Source organism: Equus asinus, chromosome 1 (genome assembly GCF_041296235.1).
Source record: "Equus asinus isolate D_3611 breed Donkey chromosome 1, EquAss-T2T_v2, whole genome shotgun sequence".
NCBI classification, from domain to species: domain Eukaryota; kingdom Metazoa; phylum Chordata; class Mammalia; order Perissodactyla; family Equidae; genus Equus; species Equus asinus.
This window is the reverse complement of record NC_091790.1, coordinates 95,084,242-95,104,205: the sequence shown is the minus strand read 5'-3', so window position 1 is coordinate 95,104,205 and position 19,964 is coordinate 95,084,242. Positions and strand designations below refer to the sequence as shown.

Sequence of the window (19,964 nt, the reverse complement as noted above, 5' to 3'; positions counted from 1 at the left end):
ATATATGTACACTATATGTATATGTATGTGTAAATGCAGGTATATGTGTGTATACATGTACATATTTATTTATGTGGTCCTTATTTATATAAAAGAACATATTTTATATAGGCCCTGGGCATTTTATACCTAGCATTGACTCCGCATCAATGCCTGTGCTAGCCAGCCCTGGTGGTCTAGTGGTTAAGATTCAGCACTTGTCACCACCATGGCTCAGGTTCGTTTCCTGGTCAGGGAACCACACCACCCACCTGTCAGTTGTCATATTGTGGGGGCTGCGTGTTGCTGTGATGCTGAAAGTTATACTATGGGGATTTCAAATACCAGCAGGGTTACTCATGGGGGACAGGTTTCAGTGGAGCTTCCAGACTAAGACAGACTAGGAAGAAGGACCTGGCCACTCACTTCTGAAAAAAAAACTGGCCATAAAAACCCTATGAGAGTGACGTCAGCATCATGGTGGAGTGAACTTGCCCAGGACTCTCTCCCCTCAAACATACAACAACAAGCGGCATGCATACTCCAACAGAGGACATTCTAACACAACACAAAAATGTTGGAGAGGCAAGCAGCCATGCAACGGAGGGCGGAGAGGCTGGAGACCCCCTCAGAGGAGCTGGAACAGGGTAAGAGAGAACTTTTCTCCCTCCCCTAAAGATTGTGATCCGCAACCAGGGGAGACTCCGAGAGGGAAAGAATGGGAGGGGACGTTCATTTGCGGGAACATCAAGGACCCCCAAGAGCCCATGCAGCCTAGAGGGAGGACCTCTACCAGGGCAAGAGCTTTTGCCAGGGGTGACCTCATCAAGCCAACACCCCAGGAGAGCAGATAGTAAGAGCAGACCAAAAAAGCCCAGAGAGCACGCAGGAGAAAGGTCCCATTTGCACATCTGCCCTGTGCCCACTCCACTGCCTGGGATCTTGGCTGAAGGCAGAGGGCTCAGAATACGTGGCTCATGACCCCCACCAAGTGGCGATAGGTGGTAACTTCAACCAAATAATAAGAGGAGGTGTAAAATCCAACCCACTTCCTCTAGCAGTATCAGACATTATATCAAATATCCAGACCAGAGAGAAAACCAGTACCCAGAATTCAGTCCTGAGGACACAGTAATATGTAATCTAAATGGCAATGAATTCAAAATAGCTATCATCAAAAAACTCAATGAGGTAAAAGAGAATGTAGAGAAACAGTTCAACGAGTTCAGGGGCTACTTCACAAAAGAGATTGAAACTATAAAGAAGAATCAATCAGAAATATTAGATATGAGGGGCCGGCTCCGTGGCCAAGTGGTTAAGTTTGCGTGCTCCGCTGCGGGGGCCCAGGGTTCTGATCCTGGGCGGGGACATGGCACCACTCGTCAGGCCATGTTGAGGTGGCGTCCCACGTCCCACAACTAGAAGGACCTGCAACTAAGATATACAACTGTGTACAGGGAGGCGTTTGGGGAGATAAAGCAGAAAAGAAAAAAAAAAAAGATTGGCAACAGTTGTTAGCCCAGGTGCCAATCTTTAAAAAAAAAAAAAAGAAATATTAGATATGAAAGACACAATGGAAGAAATAAAACAAAACACAGACTCCCTGAATGCTCGAGTGTACGTCATAGAAGAGCATATCAGCATAATCGAAGATAGACATGTTGAAATGCTCCAGACAGAGGAGGAGAGAGAACTAAGACTAAAAAGAAATGAAAAAAGTCTACAAGAAATACCTGACTCAATGAGGAAGTATAAGAATTATAGGCAACATAAGAATTATAGGTGTTCGAGAAGGAGAAGAGAAGGAGAATGGAGCAGAAAGTGTTTTCAAAGAAATAATAGCAGAGAACTTCCCAAACTTAGGGAAAGAAAAGGAAATCTGTGTGGAAGAGCCTTCCAGATCTCCTAGATATGCCAACATAAAAAGACCTACTGCAAGGCATATAGTAGTAAAACTGGCAAAAATGAATGACAAAGAAAGAATACTAAGGGCAGCAAGGCAGAAGAAAATAACCTACAAAGGAACCCCTATCAGGCTTTCAGCAGATTTCTCTGCAGAAACCTTACAAGCTAGGAGAGAATGGAATGACATATTAAAATCTTTAAAGACAAAAATTTTCAGCCAAGAACACTCTATCCAGCAAAAATATCCTTCAGATATGAGGGAGAAATAAAAACTTTCCCAGACAAACAAAAGCTAAGGGAATTCATAGCCACAAGACGCCCCTCCTACAAGAAATCCTCAAGAAGGCCCTCATACCTAAGGAAAAAAAGGGAGAAAGGGGTCACAAATCATGGAGTAAGGAGATAAATAGGTAGACAGCATCAGAATAGGATAGCAAATACTGAAATATAGCATTAAGATAAAAGGAAGGAAAACACCAAAACCAAAAATAATCCTGTTATTGTAACCACACACTCACAACACAAGATGGAATAAGATGTAAGAAAAACAACTTCGGAGGGGAGGAGGAAAGGGACTGAATCAGTTTAGACTAAGGAAATAAGATGCCATCAGAAAATGGACTATCTTATACATGAGGTTCTGAATACAGACCTCATGGTGACCACTAAAAAGAAAAGCAGAACAGAGACACAAATAATAAATAAGGAGAAAACAAAGAAACACATCATAAAAAGCTACATAATTCAAAGGGTAGACCAAAACACACAGGATGAGAAGCACAGGAAATGCAGGAGAACCAGAAAACAAGTGATAAAATGACAGCATTAAGCCCTCATACATCAATAATCACCCTAAACGTAAATGGATTGAATTCTCCAATAAAAAGACACAGAGTGATGAGATAGCTTAAAGAACAAGACCCAACAATACGCTGCCTCCACGAAACACAGCTCTAGTGACAAACACAGGCTCAGAGTGAAGGAATGGAAGCTGATACTGCAAGTTAATGACAAACAAAAGAAAGCAGGTGTGGCAATACTTACATCAGACAAAGTAGACTTCCAGATAAGACAGGTAAAGAGAGACAAAGAGGGGTAGTATATAATGATCAAAAGGACACTCCATCGAGAAGAAATAACACTTTTAAATATCTATGCACCCAACACAGGAGCAGCAAAGTTCATAAAGGAACTATTAACAAACCTAAAAGGAGATATTAATAATAACACAATAATAGTAGAGGACATCAACACTCCACTCACATCAATGGATAGATCATCCAGACAGAAAATCAACAAGGAAACAGTAGAATTAAATGAAAAGCTAAAACAGTTGGACTTAATAGACATATATAGAACACTCCATCCCAAAACAGCAGAATACACATTCTTCTCAAGTGCGCATGGAACATTCTCAAGGATAGACCATATGTTGGGAAACAAGGCAAGCCTCAATAAACTTAAGAAAATTGAAATAATAACAAGCATCTTTTTTGATAACAATGCTATAAAGCTAGAAATTAACTATAAGAAAAAAGCTAAGAAAAGAACAAAGATGTCGACACTAAACAACATGCTATTGAAGAAGCAATGGATCATTGAAGAAATTAAAGGAGAAATCAAAAAAATATCTGGAGACAGATGAAAATGATAACATACCATACCAATTCATATGGGATGCAGCAAAAGCTGTATTAGAGGTAAATTCATCGCAATACAGACACACCTTAACAAACAAGAAAAATCTCAAATAAGCAATCTCAAATTATACCTAATTGAATTGGAAAAAGAAGAACAAACAAAGCCCAAAGTCAGCAAAAGGAGAGAAATAATAAAAATCAGAGCAGAAATAAATGCTATTGAAACAAAAAAGGCAGTAGAAAAGATCAATGAAACAAAGAGCTGGTTCTTTGAGAAGGTAAATAAAATTGACAAACCCCTAGCCAGACTTAGAAAGAAAAAAAGACAGGAAGCTCAGATAAACAAAATTAGAAATGAAAGAGGAGAAATGGACACCACAGAAATACAACGGATTATACGAGAACACTATGAAAAGCTATATGCCAACAAAATGGATAATCTAGAGGAAATGGATAAATTCTTAGATTCTTACAACCTCCCAAAGCTGAATCAAGAAGAAACAGACAATCTGAATAGAATCACAAGGAAAGAGATTGAAAGAGTAATCAAAAGCATCCCAAAGAATAAAAGCTCAGGACCAGACAGCTTCCCTGGGGAGGTCTACCAAACTTTCAGAGAGGATTTAATACTTATCCTTCTCAAGCTATTCCAAAAAATTAGGGAAGATGGAACACGTCTTAACACATTCTACAAGGCCAACACCACTCTGATACCAAAGCCTGAGAAGGACAACACAAAAAAGAAAAACTACAGGCCAATATCACTGATGAATATAGATGAAAAAATCCTCAACAAAATTTTGGCAACCTGAATTCAGCAATACATCAAAAGGATCATATATCATGATCAAGTGGGATTTATACCAGGGACATGGGGATTGGTTCAACATCCACAAATCAATCAACGTGACACGCCACATCAACAAATTGAGGAATAAAACCCACATGATCATCTCAATAGATGCAGAGAAAGCATTTGAGAAGATCCAACAGCCATTTATGATAAAAACTCTTAACAAAATGGGGATAAAAGGAAACTACCTCAACATAATAAAGGCCATATATGACAAACCCACAGTCAACATCATACTCAATGGGCGAAAACTGAATGCCATCCCCGTGAGAACAGGAACGAGACAAGGATGCCCAATATCACTGCTCTTATTCAACACAGTACTGGAGGTTTTGGCCAGAGTAATTAAGCAAGAGAAAGGAATAAAAGGAATCCAAATAGGGAGTGAAGAAGTGAAACTCTTGCTGTTTGCAGATGACATGATCTTATATTTAAAAATCCCAAAGAATCCATCAGAAAACTAATAGAAATAATTAATAACTACAGTAAAGCTGCAGGGTACAAAATCAACTTACAAAAATCTGTTGGTTTTCTATACTCTAATAATGAACTTATAGAAAGAGAACTGAAGAATACAATTCCATTTAAAATCACAACTAAAAGAATAAAGTACCCAGGAATAAATTTAACCAAGGAGGTGAAGGACTTACACAATGAAAACTATAAGACATTATTGAAAGAAATTGATAATGACATAAAGAGATGGAAAGAGATTTCATGCACACAGATTGGAAGAATAAACATAGTTAAAAAGTCCATACTACCCAAAGAAATCTACAGATTCAATGCAATCCCAATCAGAATCCCAATGACATTCTTCATGGAAATAGAACAAAGAATCCTAAAATTCCTATGGGGCAACCAAAGACCCTGAATTGCTAAGGCAATCCTGAGAAAAAAGAACAAAGCTAGAGGCATCACAATTCCTGACATCAAAAGGTACTATAAAGCCATAGTGATCAAAACGGCATGGTACTGGTACAAAAACAGGAACAAAGATCAATGGAACAGAACTGAAACCCAGAATAAAACCACATCTTCAGACAGCTAATCTTTGACAAAGGTGCCAAGAACATACAATGGAGAAAAGATAGTCTCTTTAATAAATAGTGTTGGGAAAACTGGACAGCCACATGCAAAAGAATGAAGGTAGACCATTATCTCAGGTCATTCACAAAAACAAAGTCAAAATGGATCAAAGACTTAAAGATAAGTCCTGACACCATAAAAGTTATGGAAGATAATATAGGTAATACACTCTTGGACAGTGAACTAAAAAGGATTTTTTCAAATACCATGTCTTCTCAGACAAGGGGAAGAAAAGAAAAAATAAATAAGTGGGAGTTCATCAGACTAAAGAGCTTCTGCAAGGCAAAATAAACTAAAATCAAAACAAAGAGAAAATATTTGCAAATCATATATCTGACAAGGGGTTAATCACCATAATATACAAGGAACTCAGACAACTGAACAACAAAAAATCAAACAGCCCAATCAAAAAATGGGCAGAGGATATGAACAGACATTTTTCAAAAGGAGATATACAGATGGCCAATAAACATGTGAAAAGATGTTCAACATCACTAATCATCAGGGAAATGCAAATCAAAACTACACTAAGATACCACCTGATGCCTGTCATAATGGCTATAATCACTAAGACTAAAAATAACAAATGTTGGAGAGGGTGTGGAGAAAAGGGAACCCTCATACACTGCTGGTGGGAATGCAAACTGGTCCAGCCACTATGGAAAATAGTATGGAGATTCCTCAAAAAACTAAAAATAGAACTACCATGAGACCGAGCTATCTCACTACTGGCTATCTACCCAAACAACTTGAAATCAACAATCCAAAGCAACATATGCACCCCTATGTTCATTACAGCACTATTCGCAATAGCCAAGACATGGAAGCAATTCAAGTGCCCACTGACTGATGACTGGAAAAGAAGATGTGGTGTATATATATACAATGGAATACTACTCAGCCATAAAAAGGACAAATTTATCCCATTTGCAACAACATGGATGGATCTGAAGGGTACTATGTTAAGCCAAATAAGCCAGACTGAGAAAAACAAACACCAGATGATTTCACTCATTTGTGGAATATGAACAAACACATGGACAAAGAAAACAGTTCAGTGGTTACCAGGGGAAGGGGGTCCGGGGGACACTGGGGGTGAAGGGGAGTACTTATGTGGTGACAGTCAAGAAATAATGTACAATTGAAATCTCACATTGATGTAAACTATTATGAACTCAATTAAAAAAAAAACCCTATGAATAGCAGCTGAGCATTGTCTGATATAGCACTGGAAGGCGAGAAGATGGCGCAAAAAGACCGGGCAGGGTTCTGCTCTCCTGTCCACAGAGTCACTAGAGTTAGAATCCACTCAATGGCACTAACAACAACAACAGGATCTATGCTAATAATAACCTTAGGAAGTTTACCTCCTCCAGTCCTCAAAATGCTTTGCAGCTGAGAAACCTGTGTGTCAGAGAGATCCACAGCTCCCCGAAGGCATCCGATTACCGACGTCAGCGCAGAGATGGGAAGCCCCTGTGCCTGACTCCCAAGGGCTGGCTCCTTCCCTCACTCTCCTACCTCCTGCCCTACTCTAGTTAGAGGATCCACAAAGAGACAACGTGAGCCCTCAAGGAGTTTAAATTCTCCTGCAGAGCCATCTTCTTGGGGCACTCTGGCCCGATGTATCAGACATAGGATTGCATGTCTAGAAATTTTCCTACAGAAATAATCCTACAAGAGCACACTGTGGGAGGTTCAGTACAACATAATTAGTAATGGCAAACACACATAAAATAATCTAACCACAGGTCAATACGAGATAATTTTAATAAATTATGGAACTTTAAAACAATGTCACACCAGTACTACTTAAGTATACTTTAAAAGTACATAATTTGATGTGCAAAATGCTCAATATGGATATTTTAGAAAAACAAACTTCAAAATATTATTTGCTTTGGAAAATTCCATTTTTAAGAGAAGCATGCGTTAAGGCAATAGAACATGAAACATTCTAGAAAGATAAAGAATTAGCAATAATGATCTCTGGCTGATGGGGGTCATGACTGTTTTGCTATTTTTACTTCTATGCATTTCCTAATTTTTCTATAATATCACCTCTTTATGTATTACTTGTAAAATGAAAAAGGTCATTTAAAAATAGGGAAAACCGCAAATGGGATTCAGATGAAGTTGCAAACCATCACCACTCATGTCGCTGGTTAACACAAGACTTAGGAGTGACATTTGGGTCTCATCCTCTACTAGGATGAGTAGATACAAATTCTTTTTTCTTTTCTTTTTAGAAATCTTACACCTATATCATAGTTTTTATGCTTTATTCTTATCCCTGTCATACTTCTTTCCTCCCAACTTAAAAAAGTAAAAGTGAAGTAGTCAACATATATTGCAGTAGTCTGAGGGCTGTATATTATTAATTCATTTACACTTCACAATAACACTCTGACGAGGTACTATCATTATTTCTGTTTTATAGATAAGGAGTGCGGCCATACATTTCCAGGATTACACAGTGGCAGAGCTAACATCAAATCCAGACAATTTGGTTCCAGAGCCTGAAATTTTAACCACTGACTGCATTTTTCAACCTCCATTAGGAAGAATAGATGTCACCTCATTGTATAGAAGGGAAAATCAAAACAGGGAGAAACAGGTTATGGGTTTCTGTGTTAATCAACCATAGGTCTAGGGCTGGGGGGCAGTCTCTGAGCAGCCCACATGCCATTAGCATCCCCTCCCAAAGGTCCTTTCAGGAAAAAAATGTATTTACTTGATTTTTAGGAAGTGAATCTATTTTCCGAGTGAGCCAGCCCTGCAAGGGGAGCAAGAAGGCAGGGAGATAGAAGTGTCCACTCCCCTCTCTTCTCCAAGATAAACAATGTCCCCAACCACCCAGAGTGAGCCTTAGGACGCTGTCTCCACCCGCCCTTTCCTCCCCACGGCCGCTGACACCGCCCACCCAGGCCCTCATCACTACCATCTACACAAATGCAGTCTCTTCCTACAGTGCAGCCTCCTGTCCCACAGTCCTCCCGCCTCCTGTGATTCTTTCACTCCACAAATATGCACTGAGTGCCGACCACAAGGGCTGTCAATCCCCTCACACCTTCCTCTGCACACAGCATGCTCTGAGTGCAGAGCTGCTCCTTGCAGGCTGCAAGGACACCCAGGCAGGTCTTGTTTGTTCAGCACAGGGTTGTGTGTGTGTGTGTACATGTGTGTGCATATTTAAATTAGCCAACTTTGAAAAACCATACTAACAAAATGAATTTCTAGCATTTTTTTAAAAAAATAAAAATAAAAAGATCTGACAAGGCACTGAACACTTTCATTGCAAAGACCTGCTGTGTGCTTCCATCTGGACCCACTGACTCAACGCCATCACACATCTGTCCCCTATAGGGCTGCAACCGATATCCAAACCACCAGCAGAGCCTGAAAATCAGGACCCTCCACTGACCCTCAATCCTCAACTTTCTTCCCTCTTCCCCAACTTGGGTGGCAACAGGTCTGCAGCTCACTGTTTCTGGAAAACCCACAGACATGCCCCCTTGCCCTCGCCTCCTCGTACTCTCTGCCTTGTATGTCATACTTGACAACACAGCTCAACACCATGTCTTCTGAGAACTCTCTGGGTGCTCCAGGCCTAAGGAGTCAAGATCAGTGCTCTTTACCAGGCTGCACATGAGAAGTGCTTAGGAAGCTGAACAAGTGCCCAAGTCCCTCCACGGACCAATCAAACCTGAATATCTCAGAACTGGTTTATGTTAACGGATTGCAATATTCCTTTAGCGCAGAGGCCCCTTTTTAATATCAAAATGGCATATAGTTTCAGTTGCAATCTATGTATCATTTGATGAAAGCAACTGACATATTATAAAAATCTACATTTTAATATATATGTTGATAAATGTGTGACTCTGTTTTTATTTCAAAGAACATTTTCATATTTTGAGAAGTGCACACAAAAATCTTTCATACCATAAATGATGCCTGAGGTACATATGGATTCAAGGACCCACTTCAGAAGCATGTCTGTTGGTGAGCACAGACCCCAGGCGCATGACCCCAGCTTGAGAAAGCTGTTCAACACCATGCCTGCAACACTGCACACATATGTTCCACCCGCACCATTCTTGATCTCTTTATGTAGCAATCTAAGTACCTCACTTCTTCCACTATTATTTAACATCTCTGGAAAGCAGCAGATGCTATATTAAGGCTGTTTGTATTCTCAATATTTAGCAGCCTGCTGTTCATATTTGTAGGTCATTTTGCTCATCAAAAATATTGACGATGATGATGTTGACAAAGGTGAAAATTATATACAGTTCCTGCCTATGAGGAACACAGTGGACTTACAAAATCTTGAGACAGGAATGAAATGGAAGAAATCTGCGTAGATGCAGTGATGAAGCGTCCTGCTCAGCAGGAGGCCTTGAGCAGTCCTCAGCATGGGCAGAATTTGGAGATATGAGAAAAAGAGATGAAGGGAGGGAAAAGTCCTAGATGGGGAGAAGTATGGGTTGGGGGGCGGGAATACTGTAATGCACACCACAGGAGAAGATGCAAAACAGAACTCGCAGTCTGGGCTGAGTATGTGCCAGAGAGTCCACCAGAGGCTGTGGTTTTCTAAATATACTTTATCTCATTTGGCCCTTGCCACCTAAGCGATAAGAACTACTACTCTCATTTTACTGGTAGGGGGAACCGTGTGCAGATGGATTCTAAGTAAATGAGTATCTCACAAATACTTGGGGAGTGCCTAAATTATTTTTTTCAAGGTCACCAAGAAAGGGGTGGGACCCGAGGGGTTTTTGCGTCTGTTTTGTTCAGAGGAGAGGCCCAGCTGCTGCAAGAAATAAGGCTCAGGTGGGGAAGTGTGCCAAGGAGTTAACTAATCCCGTAGCCAGAGGGGATCCCTGAGGATGTATGAGCACAAGCGCAGGAATACTAACAGAAGCAGCATCTGAGAAACAGGACAGAGAGACAAGGCTGGAGGCAGGGAGATCCATCAACAGGAACAGTTCACTTCCACAGACACAAGGTCTGAGTCAGAGGTAAGGTGGAGGCAGAGAGAGGATGCACAGGTACAGAGACGTTGTAAAGAAGCCACAGAACTGAGGACTGACGGGGCTGGGAGAGTGAGAGCAAGGACTCCACAACGTCAATAGGGTTCAGCCTCTGACACCAGCACCAAGCTCAAAACAGGCCAACAGAGGACAAGTTCTGGGAGACAATGACCAGCTGGCCTTCGATAGGCTGAGTTTGAGATGACAGTGATACTTCCAAGCGGAGGTAAGTACAGGCAGACGGAAATGAGTGACTGGGCAGACTAAAGACAGCTACTCTCAGGATACTCTGGAGTTCTGGCCCTCAGAACCAAGTACTTCTGTTGTCCCAGCCCCTGAAAAGCCCTAGATATGGTTTTATTATATGGAATCTGTGAGGGGATGGATCTGCAGACTAGAAGAGGGTTCTAAGAGGAGTTACAAAGGCACAGTGAACTCAATTCTGGCCTGACTGTGGCTACCTTCTAGTCTCGGGTTGGCAAGTAGAACCCACTCCCAGTTTCTTTTCAGTTCTGCATGACTGGCCATCACATCTGGAGAACGGGGTTGACCCAGCTCTGAGGCCACATCTGGGTTCAGCAGAAAAGAACATTTCTCAAGTCATCCTGTGTCGAGGATGCAATATCTAGACCTGTGTGATTTCAGGTGAGTCTCTTCTCTCTGGACCTCCGTTTCCACATGGGTGAAACAGGGGGCTGGCGTAGGGTCCTTAAGACTCTTCCAGTTCTAATATTCTAAATCACACAAAAACATAAATCTAAACTACCACTACTAGATTAAATTGAATTGTAGTTAGTATTAGCATGGCCACCAGCAAGAAAAGAAAAAATAACAAGTGTTGGTGAGAATGTGGAGAAACTGGAACCTTGGCACTGCTAGTGGGAATGTAAAATGGTGCAGCCACAAATGAACACATGGTTCCTCAAAACCTGAAAAATAGAATTACCGTATGATCCAACAATTCCTCTTCTGGAATAATAATTGAAAGCAAGGACTTGGAAAGATCTCTGTATACCCATGTTCATAGCAGATTATTCACAACAGCCAAAAGGTGGAAGCAACCCAAGTATCCACCAATGAATGAACAGATAAACAAAATGCGATAAATACACGTTATGGAATATTACCTAGCCTGGAAAAGGAAGCAAATTCTGACACATGCTGCAACATGAATAATCCTGAAGACATTATGCTGAGTGAAATAAGCCAGTCACAAAATGACAAATACTGAATTATTTTCACTTACATGAGTTACTTAGAGAAGTCAAGTTCATAGGGACAAAGAAGAATAGGGGTGCTGGGGGCTGGAAGAGGGGAGATGGGAGAGTTATGGTCTAATGGGGACAGAGTTTCAGTTTTGCAAGATGAAAATCTGGAGATTAGTTGCACAACAATATGAATGTACTTAACACAACTGAACTGTATACTTAGAAATGGTTAAGATAGTAAATTATATACTACGTATATTTTATCACAATTTAAAAATTGTAGTTAGGATTAAGTTTTCATCCTAATAATTTCATCAGTTCCTACTTCTAAGTAAGGCTTATTGTCAGGGCACACTCATCTATCCCTCACTGGACCCCTCAGCCTCTGCCTTCACGTCCCCTGCCACGAGAAGCTTCATTGGGGGATGAGATGGAGAATGCAGAAGCTGACAAGGGTGGAGGCCAACGGGAAAGAGGCATAAAGAAAGAGGGATGTTTGAGGCTGCATCCATCCAGGCGGGGGAGTCCTGCCAGGGAACAGGGTTGGAGGGAGGGCAGAGCGTCGGGTTAGTGGAGAATGACGAGGCAGGCTTCTCTGCTGCCACCCCTCGAATCCTCCTTCATCCGAGGATCACTCACAGTACTTTGGGGTTGGGCTTGTGTTTTCGAGTGTGTGACCGTGTGCCAAAAAGGGAGCAGAGGCCACCCAGGTGGAAGGACTCCCCAGCTCCTCTGAATATGAGCACTGTCTCCAGGTAACAAGGTCACAGCACCCTGGCTTCCTCTATTGGGAAAGGACCACTGTTGTTCCCAGGGATCCCAGTCGTCTTTGCTCCATCCTGAAAAGTCATCAGCACTGCCAAGCAGGTGGTTCCTCTCTGGAAGACCTGTGCAGGTGCTCTGCAGTTGGACCTACTTGAGACTAAGGAGTACACGGACAGGTAAAAAGGGCAGGGTTTCTGTGTGAGTCTGAGGAAGCCACTGGGAGCTGGACCCAGCACTGGCCCCTCCTGGGCACGCCCTGGGCACGTACCCCCAGCTGGCAAGGGTGCAAACAGGAAGCAGGGCAGGTCCTGGGGCTCTTCAGGGAATGAGTCACTGAGTGTGCACCTCCCACTCCTTCTGCTCCCTCCAGGTTAAAAAGTTGGAACCGTTTATAAAGCAAAAAAATATGTAAAATATTTCTGGCATTTCAAAGGTCATGCATCAGAGAGCTCCAAATGATTTTAGCTTAAAATCATTACGTATTTTCTATCTAAATTTCAGGGCAATGCTTGCTAGTTCCCACATCAGCTGGGGCACTGCCAGCTGAGTTTTTATTCTGAGAGCCCTTCAATGTGCAGCAGAATGCTAGAAATCTGCTCCCTGAAAGTCAGAGGTTCTACGACAGCGTGGACTGCACGTCTCAGTGAGGTCAGATCCCAGGGCCAGGGTCCAGGCAGCTGAATTCAAAACTAACTTCACAGTCAAGAGCTGGCGCCCAGCATGTCTGGAAGAGCTCATGGCAGGCAGCACGTGCAGACTGAAAAGGGAAAATCCATCCCTTTCTCTTCTGTCCTGGACCAGAGTCCAAAGGGCACTGTGCTTTATGTTTCTTCTGTCCTTCAAACATTTTCTTATTGTCCAAGACCAGTGGACATTGCAGTCTATGGTTATGCTGAAGTCAGCTCGCCCATAACATGCCTGCATGATTTATGCCCATTTAGCAGGCTGGCTGCCCTGGCAGGAAACAGGGTAAACAGCATCTGCTTAAACGGAATTACAAAGAGAAACCAGGCACACCCTACTCCTCTTGGTTACTGATCCACCCGTGAAGCAAGCTCTGTTTATGCTGCAGGCAGGAGGGAGTCGCCATTCTCTCCCTTGAGATTCTTTCTTCCGCAGCAGGAACTTTGCTTCCTCCTAGAAGAGTTGGAAAGTTATAAACAAGCTGCCCTGGTCCTCGGGGTCGTCCTCCAGCCAGCAGCGGGACAAGGCACTTGCCTCTTCCCTGCGGAGGGGGCAGCCTGGGGGTTGAGAGGCGCTCCGGTGAGAGTCTGTGCACCTCTTGCAGGAGAGTCCCCAGACTGTGGCCTAAATGTGCTGGCTCCTGGGCCTCGCCCCAGACCTCCCCAATCTGACTCTGCATTTCATCATGCTCCCAGGAGATTCTTTGGGGCAATAATATCTGAGAATCACTGGTTTGAAGGAAGCATCAAAGAATGGGGGACAGAAATAGGATTTTAGTAATGATACCATCAAACACTATTTTTCACACTTATTTAACTTCTGTGAGCAAGAGCCATGTGTGTCTGAGAAGACAGTCATGCACTGAACAAGTATTTGGTTGGCCTCTATTGCATCCCAGGACCATCCTGAGATTGATGGTAAGTGTCATAAGCTGCCCTCCACAAGCTCGTGGTCTCCAAGGGTAGACTGATATTAAATGAACAACAGCTAAATAAATACTTACAGGAAGAACGCTGGTAGAACATTGAGTGCAATGATGGACAAGAAGTGCTATAAGAGGATTATAAAGGACTCCAGGTTTAGGTCGAGCTCCTGTAGTTTCAGAAAAGATTTGTCAGGGGTGATGTGAAAAATCATTTGGAAGTGGCAAGCACAAGAAGGGGCACAAGGCTGTTTCCAGCAAGGATGGTCATTCTGATGGCACCGAGGTGGGGAATGGCTTGAGATATCAGAAAAATTACAGGAAGTCTGGAGTGTGCTGGGGCCGAGGGCAGGTGGCTTGAAGTGAGGCAGGAGGGTAAGGGTAGACTGGAATATGGAGGGTCTTGGATGCCCCAGTGAGGACTTTGGGAATTTCCTCTTAATAGTGATGAACAAAACAGTGTCAGCTCTCAAGGAGCATGCACACACATGTGCACACTCAAACTTGTGTGCCCACACACACACACACAGTGTATACACTAGTAACTCTGGAAGGCAAGTTCCCAAACAAGTGCAATTCAAGGCAGCTGACCATCAAATCCAAAGGAGAAATCCCCGTCTCAGGCAGCAACAGGAGAGGGGCGGGGCGGGGGGGCGGGGGAGGGGCGTGTGAGAGAGATTTGGAGGCAGAAAGATCCACGTGAGCAGGACAGCAGGAAAACTAGAGCATGTTCTAAGAAGAGTGTGTGCTCCAACTGGGTGAAGATTCTGTGGGTTTGGTATCAGAAGCAAATGAGAAAGGAGCCTGGATGAGATGAGGAGGAGAGTGCTAACTCTCATGATGGAAAGGCCTAGAGGGTGAGATGTTCAGACAGTTGTGAACAGAGCCTGTTAGCATGGGAAGAGATATACTCAGAGGCAGCTGTAACCGCCTACCCTACATCCCACCCTAAAGGGGAGGCCATCCCCAATGGCTTCAAGTGGGGTCTTGGGGTCAACATTTTATTTCCATTTTGGTCAGAGGTCTCTGGGGACCAAGGTGGCAGAGATGATTATAAGGGCTGGAAACGGAGCTGATGTGTGGGGATGGGCGGGATATGGAAGTATGCTTTCCCAAGACTGAAGGGTCCCTGTAGCCCCCTACCTACTCAGCTAGGACTCTGGGTCAGTACACTGTTAAGACAAGAAGGAACCAAGTCAACTGCCTCCAAAATGCACCTGCCCTGCATTCCAGCAGAAAAAGAGTAATTTCTTTGCTCTGATAGAGCTGATCTCAGAGCTGCCCAGCACATGTACACAGATGGCTACAAAGTGCTAGTGCATACCCAAGGCTCTTCCAACTGAGGGCACTCAGCACTCATGAGTGGGCTTAATTTGGGCCTGAAAACTCTCCGGGCTCTCAGCCCACAAGGCCCAAACAAGTAGCAGATTTTGTGACCTTCTGTTTCTACGAGGGAGGAAGGGGTGAGTGGGAACCGAATTAGATTGAATTAAGCATGTAAGGTGACTGGCACAAGACCTGGCAAGAAGGAGGTGCCCAAAAGTGGTCGCCTGTCTTCATAAACTCTTCTATGCCCCAAAGTGGGTATTTTACTAATGAAGGAATCTAAAATAAATTTAGTACCATGCTAAGTTCATTGATAGCAAAAATGTGCACAAAGACAGCATGGAAACAGTAAAGTTAAAATGTGCTTGAGTGTACCTGTTTATTTTTTTAAAAAACAGATTTCTGACATAATGACAGAATTCTTAAGTAAAACTTCTATGCAAAAAACCATTTATCTCTATAACACATTTTTTTTTAAACTAGAATCTACCAATCCCTAAAGATCTACAAATGGATTTGTTGGCAGCCCAAAGGGTAAAAAATTATTTTTTAAACATATGCAATCATTTCAGTATTATTACTTTCTAAGTTCATAGCAGCCCGCCCAGGGTCATCAGCATCCCACTCACTGCCACACTGCTCATACATAGTAGTGATGTCCTCTGCACCGTGGGGGGTAAAGGATCACTGACAGTCCAAACAGAAAGGCCCACACGGCTCCAGAACAGCTCGTGCTTCTCCTTGCTGCCCGAGAATGTGACGAGAAGGTCCTGCCCTTTGACCAGCCGTGTGCAGTGTGAGAGAGGCAAGGAGGAGTATTTCATTTCACTACTTGTCAGTACTGTGTTTGGGTGCATTATTAAATCAATTCATCAAATTAATGGGATCTTGTTAAGTTATTTGCATTCAAAATACAAGCAATCATAATGAGGATAGCACTGATGTAACACAATGGTTATCATCTTAAAGTCAAAAATTCACATGAACAATAAGAAACCAAAATACAGGGGGCCGGCCCCGTGGCCGAGTGGTTAAGTTCACGTGCTCCGCTTCGGCGGCCCAGGGTTTTGCTGGTTCAGATCCTGGGCGCAGACATGGCACTGCTCATCAGGCCATGTTGAGACGGCATCCCACGTTCCACAACTGGAAGGACCCACAAGTAAAATATACAACTATATACTGGGGGGATTTGGGGAGAAAAAGCAGAAGAAAAAAAAAAAAGAAGATTGGCAACAGTTGTTAGCTCAGGTGCCAATCTTTAATGAAAAAAAAAAGAAACCAACACACAAAGATACAACTTTTTACATGTTAAATTGAAGGTTGGCGATTCCAGCCCAGGAGTCTCAGCCACAGAAAGGGAGGGCAGAGCTGGGACTCAGCATGAGGGCTGCATGGCCGGTTCCAAGCCTGGCTCTGCCATGTACTGTCTGTGATTTCAGCAACTTGTGTGGCCTCCTGTGCCTTAGTTCCCTCATCTGGAAAACAGGAATGACCCACAGGATTGCCATGAAGATTCAAAGTGAAAATGCTGAGCCCAGAGCCTGACTAGCACTCAAGTTTATAATAAATGTCAGCTATTATAACCTGCTACATCTATTAACTTTGTTAACATGACTTCTGTGCTGTATTTTGTTTTAATATGTAAAATCTGTTTTCATTTTATAGTTGTAAAAGGAGCTTACTTATAACTAGCTTCACGTTTGTAGGTATTTAAGAAAAACTGTAATACATTTAACTTAATAAAAGAGGTCATAATCCTTTTTTTTGGTCTGTATTTTAAAACGAGTCCCTACACTGCTCAGTGTTGAGATGGGCAGTTAGACTGCAGTCCCACGACTCGTCAGGTGTTTGTTGCTGCTCATCGAAGCTATTTTAGATCATCTCCAGCTAGACAAATGAATGGGAGGGGGCGGGCAGGGCATTTGTCAGTCACCCCGCTGATGGCCAGGCATGACCTGACGTGTGTGTGAAGGGAAGGGCCTTCGCACCCCAGCACCTTCTGAGGATGGGGCGAGCAGGGCCTGCCCCCAGAGCCTCCTCTCCACTCCCTGGACCCTGGATCCCTCCCTGGTGGCCCATTTGACCTCAAACTGGGCAGGTCATGTCTGTCTTCCAGAAGAGTGTTACAGCTTTGAAGAGAGGAGGACCTCCTGCTTCCTGGGTCACCGTCACAGTGGCAGCTGAGATTGTGAGAACACTCCAGAGCCTTTTGGGATACGGCCACATGAGAGGAGCACACTTAGCTCTGACCAGACCTATGCCCCATCACAGAGCCAGACCTCCTCTCAGAACTCATGTCAAACACTCCCGTGGAGAGAAGCAGGATCTTCTCCCTGCCCCTCCCGTCCTATGCAGTGGGACACTAGCATCACCCATGTGGCCAACCACGTCACACAGTGCCTGTAGGCTGGGGGCAGCGGTGCCCCCGGCACTGCTCCTCGGCCATCAGCTCCTTCCTCTGTGTGACTCCCCCTGGCCTTGCCCACTCAGAAGCCACACCTTGAGATCTGGATTTTAGAGAGGGGCCTGCAGACTACCCTTTGCTTCAGGATCATGCCCAGTAAACGGGTGGCATGACCAAAGAAATTCACCAGTTTTCCTTTATAAATGTATTTTATCTAGGTGGTAGAGTTTCCCTTTCACAAGATACAGCTATAATTTTCTAAGGAAATTCAATGAAAGTTTAAACATATCAAGTGTTTGGGTATGTGAAGTTCAGGTAATCTCTGGACATCAGTAAGAAGCTAGGCCTTCTGCTGTGACCAATAACATACTTCTGTTTATCCTTTCATGGATAATAAAATTCCAGGAGAGCTACATCAGACCTCAAAAGCTGACAGTAGGAATAGATTAATTTGGTTAGAAATGAGGGGAAAAAAAATCCAGCGGAGGCAACCGGAGCGGGTAAAAGTAAGTGGTCTTCACAACTGTCCTTAAAATGTGAGCAACAACCACAGACTGAGGGCACGTGTCCTTCCTCCCACCAGGCCCAGAGCAAAGGACAGGGAGGGACACTGCTGCTAAAGGGACTCACTTCTAAACTGGGGGACATTCTAGAAAGTTCTGGAGCAGTTTAGATGGAATTCCAATTAAAAGCAAAATGAAGAAATTGCCACTCATTAGACAAAATCCCCCTTATAATCACCACGGATTTCCAGAGGCTCCTTCCCACCTCTCACCCCTTGCTTCCTCTGACAGATTCTGCATCCAACCTATCATTTTAAACATAAATCACAATATGTATCAAGTGCCTGCCTAAAACCCTTCAGCACTCTTCTTTGTCCGTGCAATAGAATATGGCACCTGGACGCAGCTTCCATAGCCCTAGCATTCCCATCCCTCCCCACCAGCCTCAGCTCTGCCGGCCCACTATGATCCTACCACACGCCCTCCTTTCACACCTTGAAGAAGCAAGCGCTCTTTCACTGAGGCCTTTGTACAGGCTGTCCTCCTCTTGACTCTTTCCCATCCTCCATGACTCAAGCTGAAACGGGCACTCCTCAGAAAGGCCTTTCCCCAAACTCCTCTCTAGGCCCCCAGCATTCTCTAGCAGAGCATCTTGCTAGTTCCTTTCACAGTGCTTCTCCCAATTTGCATTCACAGGTTTTTGTTTGGCTGTTTATGACTAGCTGAGATTCCAGACCTAAACTCTAAGACGATAGGGATCAAGACTTTCTTGTTCATCACCAGGGAAGTAACTCAGCAACTGCTTGCTGTCTCAGCGAGTGAGTTCATCCCTACTGGGATTCAGCCGCCATGCCACTGCCCGATTTTGTGAGCAACCAAGACAAAGTGAATGACACCCCTTGTGCCAAGCACTTTGCATTTATTCAATCCTCACAACAACGTCATATGCAGGTTTACTCTCCCCACTGTACAGATGGGATGACTGTGGCTCCAACTCATGTTCACACAGATGGAAAGACCAGAATACCAGCCAAGGTCTTCTGAGTCTATGACGCCACCCTAGCCATTATGCACCAATGTCCCTCTCCCGCTTATTTTTTGAACACAAAGAACCCCAGGGCATCCGGCAGGTTGACGTTGGAACATCCATGTTCTGTGCTGTGTGCTAGAATGTTGATGCCCTGGGGTGGCAGCTGTGATGCGAAGGAGTAGATCAGGAAGTGCCTTTGAATGAATGAACCTTTGGTGAAGGTTTCTGGCACACAGTCGTAGAGACGAGCCCTCTGCTATGATGTGGGGTCTGCCAAGCCTTGTTTCTAAGTAGAGTTATAGGCCCTGAGAACTTCATTCAGCGCTCGAGTTTCCTCACAGTTCACACGAATCATGGGGGCTGTGTTCAATACCCTCATGCAAGAGAGCGATGCAGAAGAAGAGGCAAAGTCCTGGGGAGATGGAAGGAATTGCCCAGGGCTGATGTCAGGGAGATGGCTGAGCTGGGCCAGTGCCCAGGGCAGTCCTCAGGGTTCTCAATGCCTATAGGGTCAGGGACTCCTTTGAGGATCTGATGAGGGTGTGGATCCTCTCTCCAGGCAAGATGCACAGAGGCACCTTCACACGCACACCATTTCTGCAAACCACTGTGCGTGATGG

The 19,964-nt window shown here is 43.8% G+C and overlaps 1 protein-coding gene across 16 annotated transcripts in view; it reads right to left on the bottom strand.

Moving 5' to 3' along the window:
- Window positions 1-19,964, bottom strand: part of COBL (cordon-bleu WH2 repeat protein) — a 281,679-nt gene that overhangs the window by 181,634 nt on the left and 80,081 nt on the right. The window lies entirely within an intron of this gene.